Here is a 6,572-nt window from a genome sequence, read left to right as displayed (position 1 = left end):
TTTCGAATTTATGATATATTCATAATTTATAATTAATCAATGATTAGTAATATACGAAGTGTATATGATAAATTAGTAATGTAGATGAGTATATCCTTTTTATGAAAGTATCTAAAACAACAAACATTAATATTTATGCATCATTAAGTGTAAAAATTTATATATAGTTATTATATTATTTATCATTTAGATTAATTTTTAAAGAATCGATGATGATTAAATATGAATGCTAGATAATATAATGATAAAGTATAGAACTCATATACTGTCAGTATATATATATATATATATATATATATATATATTTCTTATAAAAAATTGGGCATCAATTTTCAATAAACCCACGTGATACTTGTAGGATGGGGATACTCTCTTATTCCGGATAAGAGTATAAGACGAAACAATTATGACACATGTCAAAAAAATATATTTAACGGTCATAATATTTGTTCTTTAGTATTTGGAAGGGAATGGTTGGTATCGGATGTCCGATAGAATGATGATGATTAGAAATCTTGGTTAGAATATCGTCTGGACTCGCTAACAGAGTTATCTGAATAGATTCTCCAATGATCAAGTTAGTAAGAGTCTTAGAGAGAGAATGATAGTTAGAACAATAGCAATAGGTGCAAGCAATAAATGAGGGAATGAGGATTAATTATACTCCATGTATGAGATCCTCTACTTATAGAGTTTGGGGTTGCTAATGTGGCGTCTGACTATTTGTTGTACATGGTGGATACAATGGAGATTTTCCGGATTGTCCTTGTTCACCCTGCAAGTCTGTAATTGTGGAACTATTGGGGGCAGGTGGAATGTGCAGGCGGCATGGTAGAAGGAATGTGCAGGCGGCGTGGCACGTGGAATGTCAACTCGCATTAAAGATGAGTTAGCGACACATTGATGGAGGGGTTAGAGATGCATTAATAATAGGTCAGAGACATTAATGATGTGTCAGAAGCATTTATGGTACTAGCAGTGGGTCCGACCCACCTTAGGCGGGCAAACACGATATGGCTTGATAAGGCCACATGCCCAGGGCGAGCTAGAAACGACCCGGGTTTATCTGGGGAGGAACAATTGCCCCCAGTCTATCAAGTCGATCGAAAGTGGGTCGGCCAGGTAGACTCATGGCGTTCAGATCTGATACGTTTAGGTAGCCTCTAGGTGCAGGGTAGGTGATGATGGCTATCTGCCCTAGTCAGACACGTGGGGGACGCTTGGTGTTTTGTCTAGAGGCTTCGAGTATCCAGCCGATGCGTCTGCTCGTTTCAGATCCCCTACCTCAATTTTTGAGCCACCATTGGATTGCTCTCGAGTGATTTTGGATGGATAGATGTGTCTCTGGGGTTGGATTTCGAGGAGGTTTGGGTCCAAGCCCCCCTCTATTTAATAGGGGATCTTCCCCATTTCCTTCACTATCTTTTCCTTCTGAAATCTTCTTCATGTCGAGCCTGTGTCGTCTCTTGCACCTGAACAAGTGAATTTATCTTTCGTCCAGACCTTCATCTTAACACTCGGTAATCTCTCGTCCTTTCTTGTTTATTTTCATGCTATGACTGAGGAAGGGTCTAATTCTGACGAGGTGGAGGTATTGTCTAGACCTCGCCCATTTTTACTACGTCTGCTACCTATCACCGAAGGTGAGCCCGTCTTACTTCCGTATCGTACAATAGTCGGTCTGCTTGGAAGCGACCACGCTCACCCTCGCTACCCGCCTTATTGAGTGAGTTAAGGAGGAAGAGTGGTGGGAATGAGGTTGTGTTGTTAGACTAGGCAGCTTTTTGCAAGAAGTGGGGTCTAGTCTTGGACGACTCGTCTAGCTCGGAATCTGATACTTCTTCTAGTGACAGGTTGCTCATGGGGAGGAATTTTGCTGACCGTACTGACCAATTCACCGTTCCGGGGGAGATGGTGGGTCCCAATTCCCCTTACTGGTGGATAGATCGTGAAGTCTTGGGCACCATCTCCTAATACCCTTCAGATAAGCGTCCCAATGTAGACGTCCTTACCCGCCCGATGAATGATATTCTATGGTACAACCTCTCTGATCGGGAGCGGGTTTGCCAGGATATTCTACTTGAGAATAAGAACCAGTGGAGTTTCTACATATATGAATACGTGTGCCAGTGGATTGGGGTGAGGATACTCTTTGATGAGTGGTACATCGAGGTGTTACAATATCTTCAGGTGGCCGCCTCACAACTCCACCCTAACGCATGGGGTTTTATTCGGGCATTCAAGATTTTTTGTGATGTCATGGAGCGGCCATGCACCCTTCGTCTTTTTTCCTGGATGTTCCGGGTTGGCCATAGTTCCAACAAGGACGAAAGTGACACCGACCGACGGGGCTGGACGTCGTTTCAATCTAGGAATGGTTGTGCTCTTTTCCAAATGTTTGAGGGGTCTATAAAGAATCGGAATAACTGGTTCTTCCTGGTGGATGCATGAGGTACTCGTCATTCTTGGGCGTATGGCCCTCATAATCAACCTCGTTTTTCGTTCTCATAGAACGAGGAGATCCACCAAAAGCCCACCAAGTGTTTCAACTTCTCCTACAATTAGCAAGATGCTCAGGAGCGTGAGGTGGTAGATGAAATTCTTTCTTGGATAGAGGCGGGTCGGGTTATAGTGTGTTATAAGCTGGTCCAAGGGGATCATGCTTTTAAGGCAAAAGTTAGTGAGTATTCGAATTTAGACGCTTTGTCTTTGTACTGTTTTTATATGGTCTGACTAGTTCCTGTTTTTCTTTTTTCCAGAAGCTTCCATGGGTAACCAAACAGACTGTTCGAGTCTCGGAGGGTCGCCCTGAAGAGGAATAGTACTAAGGTCACCAAGAATGTGAGGTTTGATTCCCCACCCATTTTGGATCGATGCGAGAATATGATCCGTCTATCGAGCCGGTAGACGTCTTACGAATCCGATCGGAGCCTTCGATGAACATTACTTTTGTTTTGACGGGTGATCGTCAAGTTGACCTAACTGGCAAGGATGACAATCCTGCTCGGACTTCTGTTCCTCGCTCTAGGGTAGTTTCCAGAGGGAAAGCTCATAGCTATGGCAAAGGAAAAACATTTGCCAAGCGCTCCGACATTTATCGAATCCCGAAGGAGGTCGAGACTAGGTTGCTAAACCCGGATATTGTGGATACTACGGACTCCATTCCCCTGGTGGAGCTTTTGAGGAAGGTCCGAGAAGCCGGGGTTCTGACAACTTCTATGACCAAGTATTTCGAAGGCGAGGGAGCATTGGCTACTCGGGTTGGAGAGGAAGCCCTCGACTGCCTTCAGGAGCAACAATCGACTGACTTGCACGAGCTAGAGAAGAAATATGATGAAGCCTTGAGGGTTTAGGAAGAGCAGAACATGACAGCCTTTCGCTCCAACTTAAGGAGGCATGGGATGCGGCTTTATAAGCCTAGGTGGACATGGGGGCTGCTCAGATGGATTTGGGTGCTCTTGGTGACCGTTAGGGTCGATTAGAGGAAGAGAAGCATCATCTTGAGGCTATCAGAGGAGTGAGAGGAGACTGTTAGGGCCGATATTACTCGGTTGACTGATGAGTTGGCTCAACTGAAGGCGTCTTACCTGAATCTGGAGGATGAAGCTTTTGCGGCGGCTAATGCATGATGGGATAATGCCTTTGCTCAGGTTCGTCTGGTTTTTCCAGAGGCAGATTGGTCGTGGACAAGAATCGATGCCCGGGTTACTCCTGAGGGTGAGCTGGTTGCCGAGGTAGAAGAGGGCCTAGTGAAGCTTCCTGTTCCTGGAAGAGGTGACGGGGGGTCTTAGCTTTTTTCTTTCTTCTCCCTTTTTTTGTTGCTTATGATGTAATTGGTTGGATTTAATATGACCTTCTTGATGAATGAAGAAGACCTTTCTTATGTTGTGTTGTTTGAACTTTTTTGAACTATTTTCTGTCTTATTAATCGGTGACGTCTTGAGTTGATCAGTGTAATTGATAATTGAACTAAGTTAACAAAAGTAGGTAACCAGAAAACCTTTAAGCATTGGTTACCCGGATACCCATAATCGAATAGGAATGATAATGTTGGATAATCCTTAAGTAATAACTAATCAAGTCTTTATAACTGAATATGAATAATCAGGATGCTCCCTAACCTCGATAGATCGGTAGCGTTTGAGTGGTGATGTTCAAAATTTCATAACGAGTGACCAAGTTGAATAATGCTCGATTCCTTCTAATCGAACTTGAATAATAATCTTGTATAATCTTTAAGTGATGATTGGCCGATCCTCTATAGCCAAATTTTGGAAAAGTGAACTATGTTCGTGTTCTTTTTAATCAAAAAATGGGAAGGGGCTCCAAGTGACGATTGTTCGGATTCGTTGTTTGGAATTTTGGATTGGACCGCCGTTAGGGATGACAAAAATACTCGCCTAATGGGTACCCGTTAAAATACCCGCAACAGGCACCCATAAAAAAAGCTTATGAGTGGGAGCGGATATTACGATACCTGCCCCGCGGGTACCCGCATATTTATAAATTTATTTTTTAATTTTATAATTTATATATATTACATTGTTATTATTATTTTATAATTATATATTATCTATTTTTGTATTATTTTATAATGAATTTTAGTGATTGAAATATATGATAAATTTAACATGTACATAAAATTTATTATTCATGTAATAATTATTTTATATGTATTGATTATTATAAAATTATAAATATATATTGAAACTTAAAAACCCATGGGGTACTCGCATATACCCGCTACTCGTGCGGGTACTTGTAAATAGTGCGAATATGAGTACGGGAAAGCACTACCCGTGCCTATTCCACCTTGTTGTCATCCCTAACTGTCGTCAAAGGGGGGCTGACCCACAGCTTTGAGGGGGTGCGTGATTGGCGACCAAGGGGACTTGGTCCTCGCTTGGGTTTTCGGATTAGACCGCCATCAAAAGGGGACTGGCCCATGCCTTTGAGGGGGTGCGTGATTTGCGACCAAGGGGACTTGGTCTTTTGCTAGAAAATGGTGTCCAGGATGGTGACATGGTCTTTTGCTAGAAGACTCTTGACAATCATGTCGTCCATGTAGACCACTATCTGCCTCCCGATCTGATCCCCAAACACAGTATTCATCATTCTCTAATATGTGGCCCCTACGTTTTTTAGCCTAAAAGGCATGATCGTGTAGCAATAGGCCGACTTGGGTGTGATGAAATCAACATTATCTTGATATGAGAGATACATGGGTATCTTATTGTACCCAAAATAAACATCCATGAATGATAAAAATTGACACATGGAGGAATTGTCCATGAGATGATCAATGTTTGGGAGGGGATATGGGTCTTTCGGACACACTTTGTTTAGATCCGAATAATCCACACACATATGCCATTTCCTTGAAAGTTTCTTGACCAATAATACGTTGGATAACCAGGTGGTGTAAGCAATCTCTCGGATAAACCCAACTTCTAGAAGTTCAGAAATTTTTCGAGTAACCTTGACTGTTCTCTCGGCGCCCATCTTCCTTTTCTTTTGAGCCACTAGTTTTGCCCCCGAGCTGGTGGTTAGACGGTGACAAATAACTAAGGGGTCAATCCCTGGCATGTCTACAACTAACCAAGAAAAAAGGTCTTTGTTGTTTTCATGCATGTAATTAACTTTGACCTTTGTGCATCGCCGAGAGTGCTACCAATATTCATCAAATTTTCTTTTGAGGGCCCAAGTTGAAGAGAGATTTTCCACCCTCGGGTTGAGGGCGAAACTCTCCTCGTCTACTTTGGCGCCAATTCTACTAGGTGCACACACCATTGCCTTTTCTTCGGGGGTGGTGCCTGCGTTGAAGTGTGACTTGGGCAGAGGCTCATCTGATAACAACTTCTTGCATTGTGTTGGCTCCTTTGCCAGTATATACCCAAAGGTCAGACGAGAGAAACTTCATACATAGGTACGAAGTGGAGACTACTACTTTGAGACGATCCAGTGTTCGTCGACCGAGGATGGCGTTATAGGCAGAGCTACAATCAATGACCGAAAACTTTGCCAGTATTGTCCTGATTAAGGGTTGCTCCCCGATAGTAAGCCAAATGTCAACATAGCCACAAGGGGTAATCCCTTGCACAATGAATCCGACTAGCTGACCGTCATAAGGTAATAAGTCTTTGTCTTCTAACTCCATTTTAAGGAATAGGTCTTGGAAAATAATATATGCCGAGCTATCCCGATCGACGAATTGCCTCCCAACCTTTTTATTATTCATTTTGGCAGTGATGACAAGGGGATCGTCATGACCATGGACGATACCTTCATAATCATGGTCATCGAATGAGATCGGGGGTGCCACCATATTCTCATGATGTTGGCGAGGGTTCCGGACAGTTGCCTGCATGACCTCCTGAACGTATCTTTTCTGGGTCCCTCTGAAGGTGCCCCCTACGGCGAATCTGCCTGATATTATGTTAATATCCATTGGACTCCGCTTCTCTCGATTATTTGGGAGGTACTTGTCTCCTTGGTCCCTATTTGGAGGATGTTCCTGTTAAGTTTTGGGGGGGGGGAGTCTCCTAGAAGGACTAGATCGAGGTGTATGTGGC

The sequence above is a fragment of the Lupinus angustifolius genome, chromosome LG06 (genome assembly GCF_001865875.1).
Source record: "Lupinus angustifolius cultivar Tanjil chromosome LG06, LupAngTanjil_v1.0, whole genome shotgun sequence".
Taxonomy (NCBI): domain Eukaryota; kingdom Viridiplantae; phylum Streptophyta; class Magnoliopsida; order Fabales; family Fabaceae; genus Lupinus; species Lupinus angustifolius.
Note: the sequence above shows the minus strand (reverse complement) of the source record.